Here is a 15,112-nt window from a genome sequence, read left to right on the forward strand (position 1 = left end):
GCTTAGTGGCTCTCTTTTTTATTATAGAAATGAGAGGATTGAGTCGTTATTAAGGGGCCTGAGGGAATCAGCAATATTTTTTTAGCAGGCGGAATGAGATTAGAAAAATTAATTTTTTTTACTTACATTAGAGTGAAGAGATCGTTGTTCGCCTGCTTTTTTTCTCCTCCCAAAATCCTGATGAATTATAAGTAATTATAAGAATTATAAGTGCTTCGGGAATTCGTTAAATTGGATCAATTTTGTCCCGATCGTACGTTAAAAATCCCTCATTCCAATCAATTCTTTCCTTCATTCAAACTTTAAATTTCTACGCCTAGCAGGAAGTATTCTAATTTCTACAGCTATTGAGTTTAAATGTTTTAATAATTAACTTTCCATATTATCTGTCTCACTTTCCTGGAAATGAGGAAATTTTTATTTGCCAATGTTGTAAGTGGAGGAAAATAGATATTTTGACTACGGATAATGTTTAATATATATTTCGAAAACAAGGAGGGTATTATTTGCTCTTCACAGTTGTACAATATAATTTTATTTTATTATTTTTTCCCTAATATTTATGATTCGTAAAATTTCAATTTCGCCGGCTTTCGTAAATTTTCATTCCTGTTGATGCTGATGCTATCTCAATCTCGATTTCGGTTCTGAAATATTAGCTGGGTGGCACATTCAACGTGATCTAAGCAAGAAAAGGCTTGTTTATATCCATTACCAAGGGGCTGCATAAATGCAGCCCGATTCTATCACATAGGAGGTAGATTTCTGTTGCCACTTCGACCGGATTTTAATTGGTTCCTTTTAAAAATGTCCACGGCGCAGTGGTGAGTGCAGTTCGATCCACTTTTTCCAATGTTTTGAAGTACATTTTTTTATTTCAAAGAATAGCAATGAAAAAATAAAGATTTTACAAATCACATCATTTATATAACTTCAGTTCACACCCATAATTATAACTCATTTACTCGTGAAACTCGTAATAATTTGTCCGTTAGCGACGCGAGTGGCGACTTAGTAAACCCATTTAAAAGCGCGGTGGGTTACAACACACTTAGAGGCCGACTTGAGGAGGAGGTCTATTTTGCAGTATACGTGTCCATTACCATTGATTTGTTTTTGATGCTAATGCTCAGGAGTTTTTGAGTAATCTTAATTTCACTTTTCATGATCATGTACGTAACATTTCTCATTTCTATGCATTTTATTTATCATAGTGGATACTAAAGATCAGGGAATTTTCCCCACATGAGGTTGAAGTACGTGCTTTTAAAGGCAATTGCTTGAAAGCAAATACTCGATATAATTTTTTTAAGTCAGTAAATTTAATTTTTTTAACAAAAAAAAACTTTTTGAATGAAATGAGTTTGCTTTTAGGAAGTCAATGACGAGTCTTAATATTGATAATGTAGCACTATATGCATTATTGCGTCCGTTTCTCATAGATATCTAAGTTTCTGTTATTTTTTTTCAGGGTTTGAAGCACGGTGTTTGTTATCTTCTTCCGCGGAGAATGAGCCATCTGTCTTCTTTAGGTAAGTCAAGAGACGTTTGCTATGTCTTTGCAATGCTTCGGCTCATATTCCAATGTACTAAAACTTTGCGTTGACGTAAAGCAACATCTGCCAAACGTTTACTCACTCGTTTCCGTAATTGGTGAGATTTATAGAAGTTCTTTGATCTCAATATCAGTGCTGAATGGTTGTAGGGACAACCTGCATGAAGTTGGGTATTAGAAGGCTCACTCATGGGTGACCAAAACACGTTAAATATAACTACTTTGTGCTTTTCATACAGCTTCATAATTACCCCGATTGATATAAGAAACAATAAATCGTTTTCAAGGAAGCGGGGAGGGGTAACTAGTATATATATATCGCGCAATTCGGCTTTTCCATGTTATATTTTCGTAAATAGTTGGGGAAAGTCTATAGGCGAGAGAGAGGAAGAATTAGGATAGAGACTGGTTTGTGGGAAGAGGCGAGGTAGGGTGAAAGGAAGTAGGGTGGATATCAGTGGGGGCAAAATTGTCATTAAGGCACAAGTAAGATATTGAAACGGTTGAAAAAATCTGGGAAGATTTAAAAATTGTCACACATCTGGTAAAATCACAAGAACTAAGCGCGATACAGTGGAACTTTTCCACATTGAAAGAAGCACTTGAAATTTTTCAAGATTATAAACTTTCATTCCCGACCTATGTGACGTCACTACATCATCTTCAAGATACGAAACGGTTCCTTTTTGAAGGAACTATTCCAAGGAATGAACCATTTTATAATGTAGTGACATCAATACCTATGTTGAGAATGAAAGTTTATCATCGTGGAAAATCGCTAGTGTTTCTTTCAATATTTTCACACATCATTTAAAATATACACATAAGGTAAAATCAACTGTCTTTAAATTGTAACGAATTCTAAATGATTTGAGGAACTAATTCCATCGTATGCATGGATTAAACTTTCGGGTTAAAACCATTCCAATGACCAGTCTCAATAAGATTAAAAGATTCTTAGTAAAATATGATTTGCACTCGCTTTGATACTCACTGAGTTAGGGCTTCCTCTTTCGGGTTTATAATATTCTCCTCGTCTGCTGCCTCACACATTCACTCCATCGCACTCACCACAGCGAAGCACGCATACTCCACTTCCATCTAATCCACTCACTGGGTCTTTTAAGCGATGAAGCATTTTCCCTTCGAATTTAGGTTGATAAAAACACACTTGATACTCGCTCTTTGTAATGTGAGAGCGAATTTGGTGGGAAATATGGCCGAGAAAAGGTACTTTGTAACGCCATATATTTTCTCTTGGTTATTGAAAGCTGTGTGGTAGGAACGAAGTAGTTTCCTTAAATGAATGCTTGCATTAGGCTTCAATAAAACAAAGCAACCCCAAATAAAGAGGAAACAAGCGTGCATCAAAGTTACCACATATTTTCGAGACGATGAAACACATTCTTATCGCACATTACACCAAAACGGAATATCTATGATGAAATCCTCAGGAAAACTTCACGGCTAACTAAGCAAATGGATGAATTTTCCATACTTCGTGGAATTTCCAAAAGTCAAGTATGCTTAATACTAGAATGAAATCCAATTCCACTACGTTCAATGACTTCAAGCCTCATCTCTTTTAACGGGATTTCGTACTTTTACGCTCGTTTTTATCTAAAAAAATTCGTTCAAAATCATTGCCATGAAACATATTTCTTCTGTGTGCGAAAGGAAGAAAGTCAGTTTTTAAAAGTAGTGTTCTCTCCTTTTCTCCAATAAATGTTCTGAAATGGACCAAAGTATAAAACCCGTCCCTTCATTATCGACTGATAAACTTGGTATATGAATGCGAACGCGTTCAAATTTTTGGCTGGAGATAAGTTGTTTTAGGTGAACTTCACGCATATTTGATATATTGTTTCAAAATTAAATATAAGATAGATTTATGTAGCCGTTTTGTTTTTAACGCATACAATGTTACGGATCGAAGGAGAATAAAAACTTTTCGTTAATACATTTCTTCTCCTAGACATTTTATTATCCATATATCTGTTTCATTAACTATAAGGTAGACTTTAGCACTTTGCAGCGCTTGAGTTAATGGTTTCTTTTGTATTTCGTTGACGGCAGCATCGGTTTACGACCGTTAGGTACGCCCTGGTTCCTTTGTTCGTCACGATGACGGACTTCAGTTAGTGCATGACCTATGTGTGTACTAAGAAGATACACTTGCTTTGGAATTCGCCCGAAGACTGTCACCCTGGTCTTCTAGTTATTATTGGTGCAGTTGTGTATCAACGTATACCACCTCTCTTGCTGTGATGACGCAAAAATGAACTCTTCGAAACATCAGCATGAGTATTGGCTGCTTCTTAACTCGCTCACTTAACTAACTCCAAAAAAATATATTTCACAAAGGTCAAGATATATTTACCATTACTACAAAGAACCTTATAATTTGATGATGAAAAAATGTAGTCTTAGAAATGTCAGCAAGAATATTGGCTGTTTTTTTTAATTAACTGACCGAACTCCAAAAATAACAAAATATATACTTTAATTCCAAGGTCAAGAAATAGTTTTCATTACTTCGAAGAACCTATTTATCTCCAGGATAGTTCATAGTTGGAAGAGTTTTCGAGTTTCCCACCGTGCCCGGGAATTGATTTCGTCCGACGTTTTAACAATGTGTCAACATCTATACCCTGAAGACTATGGTAAGCTACGCGCTCTAAATTTCGGAATAGCTTTACCCTTGTAACTGGTTGGAGACCCAAAAGCTCGTCGTAAGATTCGTCATTTTGCTTATTACTTATAATACGATACTCATTTATACTTAACACTTCTTAATTATAATGCTCACTTGATATGATAATTATCTCTTTGTGACTGATGTCGTAGCACCCCACGCCTTTTGAGGCGGCTTGCGGGGAGGTATGCAGATTGACTTATGGCGGATCCAGGGAGGTGTTAGGGAAGGCTATAGCCCCCATTAGGGTATCCAATTATATAAAATGGTATATTGTTCAGTTGTCGAATAATTAGGGGCAGGAGACCCTCGAAAACTCAAATTACTAAAAATGTACAGTCATTTTCGAAAGTTTTAGGACAACTTTTGTGGCGCAACTTGTGCTCCACGAGGAAATTTTGTTTCCTTAACTATTTTGGTTGTCATTGGCTACGCACCGCAAAAATTTAGTTTTCCCGTGAAGATATAGTTTGCGGGAAGACTAAGTGGTAGAAATTACTCGCAAATTTATCATTGTTTCGATTTATGTCAAATTTCATTATTATTTCGTGTGCATTTTCTGCACACTTGCCCCTATTTTCAATGTTGGTTAGTATTCTAAGTATTTTGAGATGTGATTAAAAAGTTTCTATCAATCTTTATCTTCACAGTAGCACGTTTACTCCACCAGGACACCGCAACTATAGATTCTTATAACTCATAAAATACCCAACAGTGAAAACAGGGGTACGCTGAAAATGCACTCGAATACACAATCTCCTTGATTATTACCGATTGTTAGGTCACGCCATACAACTTCTGAGGTTGGACAACATGGCGGGTAGGCACACATCTTGACTATCTCAAAGGGGAAAACATAAAAATACTATATGATCATGAAATCCAAGTTTCCCCCTTCTCTGGGTACTCCCCTTCCCGAACATTGCCGGGTGGTCTGCTAGTTTACTGACTATGTCTATGAGGTTTATTCAACCGCGCCGTGGTCGTCCGAATTCAGTCAACAGTGGTTTTCAATCCCGTGAGAAAGATAGGAGTGATATGGCATTTTGCTCCGAATATCTAGCGGTCAGACGTCTCGCTTCGCCCGGAAGCTGCTCTGTCTCCGTCTGTGTTTTCTTTCCCCACCCACTTGGGCGGAAACTCTGGTCTTCTGTAAGGAATCAGAGTGCGTTTCCGAGTCGAGCCTCGCCAACAAGGGGCCCCGAATGTTGCTTGGAGACCCGTTGAGGAGGAGGGGAAGGAGGTAGGAGGGGTCAGGAAGGAAGGAAGTGGCAAGAAAATGCTCATTTCCATTAGAACCCCCCCTTTCTTGCACAGGAGCAAACCAACCCCTTAGTTTGGGGACAAGGGGACATGGCTTGTTTCTCATCTTCGTTGCAACCTCCTCTTCCCTGGTCATAAATTCAGAAGACGGTAAATAAATTGCCTTGTGCACCAGAAGCGCATTTGTCTCGATTTGTTACTGTTAGTGGAATGTATTTTCGTGAATAAATTGTGCTGTGGCAACAAAATTTTCAGGAAAAGAAATTTTAATTGCATTATATTTCAACTATATTCCAAGACATCATTGTAATGAAACGTACAAGCTATGCCTACAGTGTGTGGTTACTACTTCCATTTGGTCCAACTGGACTCTGAGATTTCGCTATTCCGGTGCCTCGATTAATCAATTTCATTATCTATTTCACGTGAAAGATGAAAGCCAAGGAATTGTGAAAAATTACACCTAATTGGTACCTACACCAACAACTTTTTTTAATTATGCAATAGATCTTTGCAATGTTTTTCATTTAGTTATTGCTCTAGCGTCGGTGAAATCCTTCATCATTAGCATCCTAGTATAGAAAGGCACCAAGAGGACCACGGCTTAACGTCCCATCTGACGGACGGAGTGCTGTACTTTAGGTGGCCTTCATAAAGTACTCAATCAGGCCTTCCCTCGGAAAGCCTATGAAAAGTTCCTACCAACGCTGGAATTTTCTAGCCAGCACTCCATCCACTTCACCAACCCAATCCTTGAATCATACAGTTATGCAGAGAATTGCAACATGTGGAATACTATTCCTATTTTCAACTAATAGGGTATTTATATAAAATGTTTACTTAGCGAAGTATGGATGTGCATCTTAATCCCGCATAAATAAATTGTAAATGCCGCAAGAAGAACATCTGTCTTATGTTGCCGGCGTAGATTTAAATAGGTGAAATTTTTTTACCAATTTCTTGGTCCTCATTTTTCTCAATTACATGGATAATGAGCTTGTTTAGATAAGCATTGCCTATTTTTCATAGTTCATTTACTGTTTCTCGTCTTTATCTAGCATAATATCGTGCTTATTAATCAATTAGGTGTTGCGCTGACGCGTTGGAATATTAATAAATAAATTATTTTTTTCTATTTTGCTTTGTCAATTTTATTTATTTTTTTATTTTTCCCTATGCGTCCTGAACACTTGGTCGGATTAAAAAGTGATGGATCGGTTACACATGGATTGCTTGTGGCACTGACAACTATGGGGACCATTACGACAAGGTTTTAGTTTTGATTTCATCAATATTCCGGCTCGATAGTATGCAATACATTTTTATCTTAACCAAGTTTTTTTTAATTAGTAAGCATTCTGCAAAAGCTTCGGCATAATTCATTTGAGTTATTATAGAGAGAAATATTTAAATTGCAAGTGAATTTTTATTGTTGCGTGTTATACAGTTATTACATTAATATCAGAGTAGATAAATATTACCTTTGGAGTAGGATGGTTTGACCTCTCCTCCACGTACCATACATGGGAAACAAATAAAAATGGGATTTTTTTCGTAGCTTTGAAGCTAGCGCCTCATGAAAAATTCTTAACGGTGTCCTATCTATGCGCTATCCTTCATTTTGCAATGAGAAATTGCGGTCTCATAAAGAGAGTTACTTTCTGGGTAGATGATAATATAACAAGGAATGTCCTTGGCAGGTATCGGGAAATCGCCAATATGAGTTCGTAGGAATATTTCGATTCGCAATATCCTGAAGATGGCAGGATGATGCGTTGCAAATACATCTGAGGCGTCATTTTTCCTTCTTCACTGTCGTGTGCTTTAAAGATCTTCTTTATAAATTCAGGTGAAAATTGTGCGCCTTTCGTGAACTAAGGAACAATCATATTTCACATTTTGAAGCAATCCTCTCAAACCATGGAAATATCTGTTAAAATATTTCAGGGATATGGTATGAAATATATTCTCAACTATAACGTTACCCATATGTAATTTGAAGCAATATATATGTACACAATATATTACAGTGATTTATCATGGCTAGTTAATTTCATAGCTACACCTTCTTATTTTTTTAGTGTAGAGAGCATGAAGTTCTGATAGGTGCCTTTTTTTTAATACTGCATACTTCTTATATTTTACATTTTTTGTTGAGTTGCATAATAAACCAATTAAAGCTATGCTTGGAGATTGCTTAGCTTGAACCAATACAATTATTTAATTATATTTAAGCACTTATCATTTGTATCATGTACATAACTACCATTTAGTACTCGGAGTGCAAAATAGGCTTTAAGAAGAATAAAGTGGAAATAGCGAGAGATAGCGGAAGAGAATTCCGGATCAAGTCTCGGAAATATGGCTTGAAAAATAGCGTGTCGGCCGACGATGAAAAAAAGTCTTTCCCGCCAAGACGCAAAAAAAATTCGCAGCGATATCGCTCATATATGGCGAATTAGCAAAAGCAAAAAAACACGGGGACCGATTCTTAAGCTGGCAAAATGATAAATCGTTGACGCTTCTTATACGCATGAAGCTGGGAGATAGTTGGCTAGGGAAGAAACCAAGGGTGCCTGGGTTGAAATTTTGCTATTATACGGGAAAAGAGTTTTTTACCTTAGTATTTATATCTCACATTAAATACTAGGATAGGTATAAATACTCGTAAAATACTTACAACCCAAAAAATATTTATCTTTATCATAATTTGTTTGCTACTTACACGTTTGGTTATACCCGCGCTCTAAGATATAGCGGTGATGGGTCGAAGCTATAAGGGTTGTTTGTTTGGTATTTTGAAAGAGATTAATATTATTCAAGAAAGATATTCCACTCTCTTTCCTTTCTAAACGTTAGGAAAGTGATGAAAATTCCCTTTTCAACTGCAACTAATTATCTGTTTAAAGCCTTTCGAAAGCGACTGTCTTTAAATTAATTAAAATGAACTAATGTGTACTGAATAATGGGTTTGAGAACTTTTGTGATTTCTTCGATTGAACATAAATTTAATGACATGTTTATTGGAAACCATTTCAACTCTGGGTGAATAAGGTGATGGCATTAATTCACAAAATCTCTTCCGTTGGCAATTCCATTTGCTTATGATCCATTTTTCTCCAGTATTTGCTCTGTAAGTGTGCAAATATGTAAATAAATAGACAAATATTTTCCTAGGTAAGGAAGGAAAGGGATAGAAATATAATACCATTTAAATTTAAAATTATTTCCTAATTTTTAGCCTCTGATTTCTGGCTTTTTCCAGTTACACAGCAATGTTATCCGCGTCTTTTATACTATATTTTCCTATCCCTTTTTTCCCTACCAATCAATTTATTAGCATGCTTGCGCTAAAGGCATCGTGTGAATGAATAAAGTAGTATTAACAAATAAATTTATAACTCTGGAAAGGCACTATTGGCGATAAATATAATAAATGCCTAGAGAGGCCACAAAAATGATGATACAAAAAATAAACATACACAAGTGTAAAATCTGCATGCTATTTATGCGTATAATGCAAACATGTACATGTATTTATATAACATATAAGCGAGTTTCGTCTGTCATGGAATGAGTCATTTGTGTGTATTCTCGAGTATAGGGCGCCGTTGTCGGCAAACCACGGAAGGGAGTTTCCGATTTCCTCTTGTGTAGTCTGGTCCACAAGCCGAGATGTTGCTGCTGCCATTCTAAATAACCTCGATTTGCTTTTAAAAAGGGAATACCAGAAGACCGGACTTTTGTCTGTGGGAAGTACTCCTTCACGTTGATGTCTTCTTTCTTTAAGAATGACTGTAGAAGTTCGAGGAATTCGGGAAATGCTCTTCCACAAAGCGGAGAGATACACGGAAGCAGCTTCGACCCACTTCCAAGTCCGCGTTTACTTACGGGCTAAGCCCTTTGAGTATCTGGGACCAAATAAAACAACAAATGCCGCGCAGGAATCTCACCGAATTCCTGGCTGACAACTTTGGAGGACTGTATTGGACCTCAAACGGATCGATCGAGTACGCTCTCCAAAGAATGCTAATACGATTTTAGTTATTTGCGATAAAGTTTTGATTCATGCAGTTTTATATTCAAGCAGTGAAGGAAATATAACTGTAGGTAAGCCTGAAAGTTCGGATGCAAGGCGAAGTGAATTTCATCTAGTGGAATGAACACGATATAATGACACATTCAACTTGACTTCAAGCCTTAATTTAAATGTAGCTGGAATTATATGTTATTTAGTTGAGGCTATGCTAATTATAAATAATGGCTGTTTTTAGATAAGTCATCGTGTACTAGCGAACGACCATTTTTCTACTTTTATAAAACTATTTCACAACGATGAACTTCCATACTCTTTTGCATTTTTGAATGTTGGTCTATCACACTGGAACATGATACTACGTATGTATTGCCATGAGAAACATTCTTAATTAGGAATCAAGGAACCTGGATAGCATAACGACTGCGTAGTGGCCAGGAATGACCGTGGTTAGATTCCCAGTCGAGAGATATTTTTTCTTATGGCCAATCATATATACTTCACCGCGGCTGGATTTGAAATATTACACATGGTACTATCTCTCTGATACTATGTATCAAAACTAGTCAATCGCAGTGTTTATATCATAGCAGTGAGCAGTGGCGGATCTATGTGCGGTGGCTAAGGAGGCTATAGCCCCCACCCTTGGGTATCCAATTTACACCAGATAGAATGGTAATTTTTTCCGACCCCTACTACTGCTGGAATGTTAACCCCTCTTACCCCACATTGGATTGGATGGATCTGACTTACATGTCTTTTCATTAAACAGTCCACGGATGTTCTCTTGCACAAGCTTCGCTTCCACTTGTCAGTCAGCCACGGGCAGTAAAGGATTTATAACTGTAGGCATGTCTGAAAGTTATGATGGGAAGCGAAGTGAAGTTCATTTCATGGAAAAAAACAAAATATACCCATTCAACTTAACTTCAATCCTTATTTTAAATGTTGCTTACACTAACGGTTTTTTAGCTGTGGCTATACTACTTTCAAAATATTGCTGTTTTTAAATATTGCATCATGTACTGCAGAACTACCATTTTTCTACTTCTATAAAAAAAATTTCGTTACGATATGTTTTGTTACTGTATTGCATTTTTAATTCTAGTTATTTCACACTCGAAAATACATTTACTGCAAATAATGCTCATTGCATTGTAAGGAATTTGTTTAGTAAAATTTGGAAATTGTAAGGGAATCTGTTATGCATGAGTTTCACCACATTGAAAAGAGCACCTTAAAATAAGTATTATATATTGTGTACAATTCAATGGAAATAACTGTTGGTAAGAATTCAGATATTTGAGTAAACACCCAACTCGATTCTTGGCCTTACGAATCTACTACGTAAAATTAAGGAATGCTTTTAATTTTGGCCTTAAATTGGCATGGAGTGCGGTGTGACGAAATATTCACGACTAAAGTGAGTCTTTACACGTCTACCTCTAGGGCAATTAGAAAACGAATACTTCTATTTGAAGTCAAAGTAGGTAGGTGAATTGAATTGACTATGCATTCGCTTAAAATCGCACAGTAATCTCGGTGCAATCCCTTTGTAATATAGGAAGAGGCATTGATACCGCTAAGTCCGCGTTTCGTTAATTAGAAATCAAGTATCTTTTATGGGATTACTTGTATAATGACGATGTAAATGCTGTTTAAATTGAAGGTAAATGTGATGTTGGAATGAACTAATTTATGTTTGGTGAATATATGAACCTGGAGGATGGAATATTAGGGCGGAACGGAAAAATCGATTTTTTTCAAATCGATCTGGCCCCATGAAAAAAGTTGTGGGACCGATCAAACATAAGGCCTGAAAGACTTGAGACCTTGGCCAAACTTTCGTGCATTTTGACGTATTTGCCATCGTTTAGCCACAAAATGCCTAATTTGAGTCCGCGTCCGCGAAGAAAATATTCCAACGCCCACGCAGTGTCGCGGATACAAGAGCGACAGGCCGATCCCGTCCCCTCCCCGATCGCTTCTCCCCCTCCCACGCCTCGAATACAGCTAAATTCATCCCGCGAGTGCTTCTAGGAGGGTGTTCATCTTTGATAATACAAATCGGAAGATGGTGGAATGTAAAAAAGGATTCGTAGTGAGACGACTTGTCTCTTATTTGGCGCCTCGTCGGCGTTGAAAAAAACGATGTTACCAACTTTTAGAGAATTGATGAAATTCTTTTCACATCCCGACAATGCAGGAAAGGAGCCTACGGTCTATGAAGAGGCCTCTCGAGTGGCTATAAAGAAGTCATTGGGCCATATCGATTTGAAAGAAACCGATCCGCTCTATTGAATATCCAATCAAATTTTCTCTCATTACTTGTATGAGTAAACTCGAACTCATATCATTCAAGATTTGATAAAGAAATATTATATTTTTGAGTGTCACTTTCTCAGTCATTTCTTTTCATAAAGCAGTCCACGGATGTGCTCTTGCACTAGCTTCGCTTTCACATACATTTTTTATATATTAGCACCAGAAGGTTCATATTGATCGGGGTTTTAGTGCCACATTTCCGGTCCGATATCCTTGCATCGTCTTTCATCGTCCATCAAAATACCTTCCTTCCGTTCCCTTGGTTTCTCCCACAATAGTCTTCTTTGCAAGCGGACATCCCTCGCCGCTTCACGCCCCCTCTATCCTTCCATTCTCCCCGCAATAATTGACTCCCACACTTCGCAGTATCGATCACCGTTTCCATAGGATCTTCCATCGCCCTCACTCACGTGACTGAAGCTGCATGGGCGCCGGAAATGTCTCTAATGGGCCGTGCTCATAGCCCCACAGGGCCTTCTATCCATCCAACCCTCCAGGTTAGCTGCCCCAACTTACGTCTTTTCTTGAAATATCGCTTCTTTTTCGTTTATTAGTTTTCCTTTCTTCCCTGCCCACGGCCGCTACACTAACATCGGAAAACTAGCTCTTCGCCAGAAACGAATGGGGAAAATGGGCATTTTAACTAATTATAGTTTATTTATTGTAGACTGTGTTTAAAGCCCTGCAAAGTGCCTCCCACTGTTGATTTTGAGATTGTAAATCGCTTTTATTGAGGATTAAGAGTTCAATTTTATTTTAACAACCGAGTGACTCTCATCCATGCTAAGCATTCCATGAGTTCAGTGATGTCGGGTGTGTTAGCTGCGCTGGTAGGCCAAGTGACTCATTACACCCGCGGAGTTTTCAGATTTAATTATTTTTTGCGCAGTTCTTTGAGTTGTGGGTGTTTAGAGTGGTTTACGTGGAAAAGGAAACTTATAACTAACAACTTCCGACTCATATTAAGCAATTTATCCTTACATGAGTTACAGAAATCCTTCTCAAATGGAGTATAGAATTATTTATATGTTTCTTCCTTTGTTTATAAATATTTTATCTCTTTTTTATACCAAAAGGGTATTTATCTACTATATTTATTTTCTATTCCTATTAGAATTGTTGATAATAAGTCATATTATATTCTCTTTTTTTCCATTAAAAAGTCCAAAAGTCTCTTATTGGGGCATAGGACTGACTCATAGAGAGTAACTTAATGTGGAGGTATATATGCAGTTATGATAGTAGGATCGTTATAATTTATCGCTGTGATAAGCGTGTTATTAGAGCCCTTCAGCCTGGATTTGAAATAAATGACCAGATAGGAAATGATATCATTCATTCATTGGAGTTAATGAGCTTTGTGGACGACAGATAAAACTTATTAATCAATCTAGGAAGAGGGAACGGGTTTGTGGAACGGATTTTCAGGCAAAATCTTGTGAAAGAACATCATAATGAAATTATGATAGAAGCATTTTTTTTCAACCAATGGTTTTTATGTGGCAGTACTATTATCGATGCCTCTCCGTCATCATTAGGCACAAACTTGAAAAAACTAAAGCCTCCTGGCCTGTGTACGGCAGGGACGTAGCCAGGAATTTCGTTCAGGGGGGTCCAAAACCAGGGGGGAGAATTGTTTAAAAGCAGGGTGCAAAGTAAAGGGTTTTAAACTACCTAATTTTAGCACTTTTCATAATCGAAAAACTTCATTTGTCAAAGAAAATGATTCATAAATTCCTGACTTTTCAGTATTTTGTTTTCTATTTTGAAGGAAAATAATTGTGTTTTTATATATTTTATGTTTACGGTTCCCCCGTAAGCCCTCTTGGCTACGCTACGGGTGTACTGGTTGGAGGGAGGGGGATGGATTTTAGGGAGGGGATTCTGTTCATTCTGGAAAGAAAGGTGTAAGGGTGGTGGGTTCGTGAAATGTTTCACCCCGGGAATGAAACTATAATTCCTTTTAATTATAAGTGTGAACAGTGGGGTTGAGTCACACGGTGTACGTAGTGATGCATTGCAGTAGTCGGTCGTTTTAGTAATGTCGTTCACCGTTCACCATTCACTTAAATGAGTCAATCGCAAATGATCAATCATCGGTCACTGACTAAGACAATCACGAGCGCTGAAGGACTCTTCCTGTGTCGGTCACTGCTCTTTTTTCATGTTTTTGGCACCAAAAAATGAAATTATGCCTAACTTAGAAATTTCTAAAAGATATTTGATAGCGAATTAGAATATAATTAAAATTAATTTGCTCCTATGATATTTTCTAAATTAAACTATGAAATTAGTCCCTGTGAATGACTGGTAATTTTTTCTCGATCACGAAAGGCGAATACTGACGTCGATTGTGAATGACAACCATACACTTCGGTCACGAATGATCGACTACCATATTCGTGTCCAAATGCTTACGACCAATATATGTCGCTAATTATTGCCGAGCGAAATCAGTGGCGAACGGCCAGAAAAATAGTGTTGTTCGTCGGAGTGATCCGGTTCATCAATCAATCACTCAAAAGATCACGTTCACACATATCGGTCGCGTACGACCGACCCATCACGAATATTAAGCCCACCTTCCCAAACTTCCATTGAAGATAAATCGCACAAGGGAACATATACATATTCCTGTCGCCTATGACCGGGATGGCGTAAGCTAATTCCTCCACAGTTAACTTGACATTCCATTTTAATGATATGAAAAGTAACAGAAATTTACATCTTAAAAAAAAAACAAAATAAAGATTCTGGTAGATGAAAATATTCTCTTTCGAATGACTTGAAACATTTTTCACAAATATTTAATGGAATATAGATGTAAAAATACAAAAAAACGGCGCGACCTTAGTTGCCATCCTAATAAAAAGTCACTGAGTAGAGTCCCTCTAGGAATACCTTTGTCACATTGAGTAAAATTTAGTAGCAGTCGGGAGGTTTTGTCAAATAGAATGTCACTTACTACGCTATCATATTTCCGCTGTCATCTAACCTCCATCTCATTCTATTTCTCCATTTTGCAACCTGTCTTAACGGATTTGTTTTGAAAGATTCCTTTTCGACCGAATTAATCCACGAGTCAATTTAAAATTCTCTCGTGAATGTATGTACTATAGGCCGTTTTACACGGGGCACGGAATTGCGCAGGTTAGAGCTGCATTGATTTCTAAAATGACGAGGAATTGCGCGAATGCATGAACGAAATTACAACAGGGGCTATTTTACCATCTCACGT

General features: G+C 37.4%; 1 protein-coding gene across 1 annotated transcript in view; it reads left to right on the plus strand.

Moving 5' to 3' along the window:
- Nucleotides 1–1,480: 1,480 nt before the first annotated feature.
- The window catches only part of LOC124168443 (leucine-rich repeat and immunoglobulin-like domain containing-NOGO receptor-interacting protein 4), a 939,647-nt gene continuing 926,015 nt past the window's right edge, over nucleotides 1,481–15,112 (plus strand). Inside the window, exon 1 of the mRNA XM_046546685.1 lies at nucleotides 1,481–1,532. The gene's annotated coding sequence lies outside the window, so the exon portion shown is untranslated. The remainder of the gene's footprint in view (nucleotides 1,533–15,112) is intronic.

This window comes from Ischnura elegans, chromosome 11 (assembly GCF_921293095.1).
Source record: "Ischnura elegans chromosome 11, ioIscEleg1.1, whole genome shotgun sequence".
Classification (NCBI taxonomy): Eukaryota; Metazoa; Arthropoda; class Insecta; order Odonata; family Coenagrionidae; genus Ischnura; species Ischnura elegans.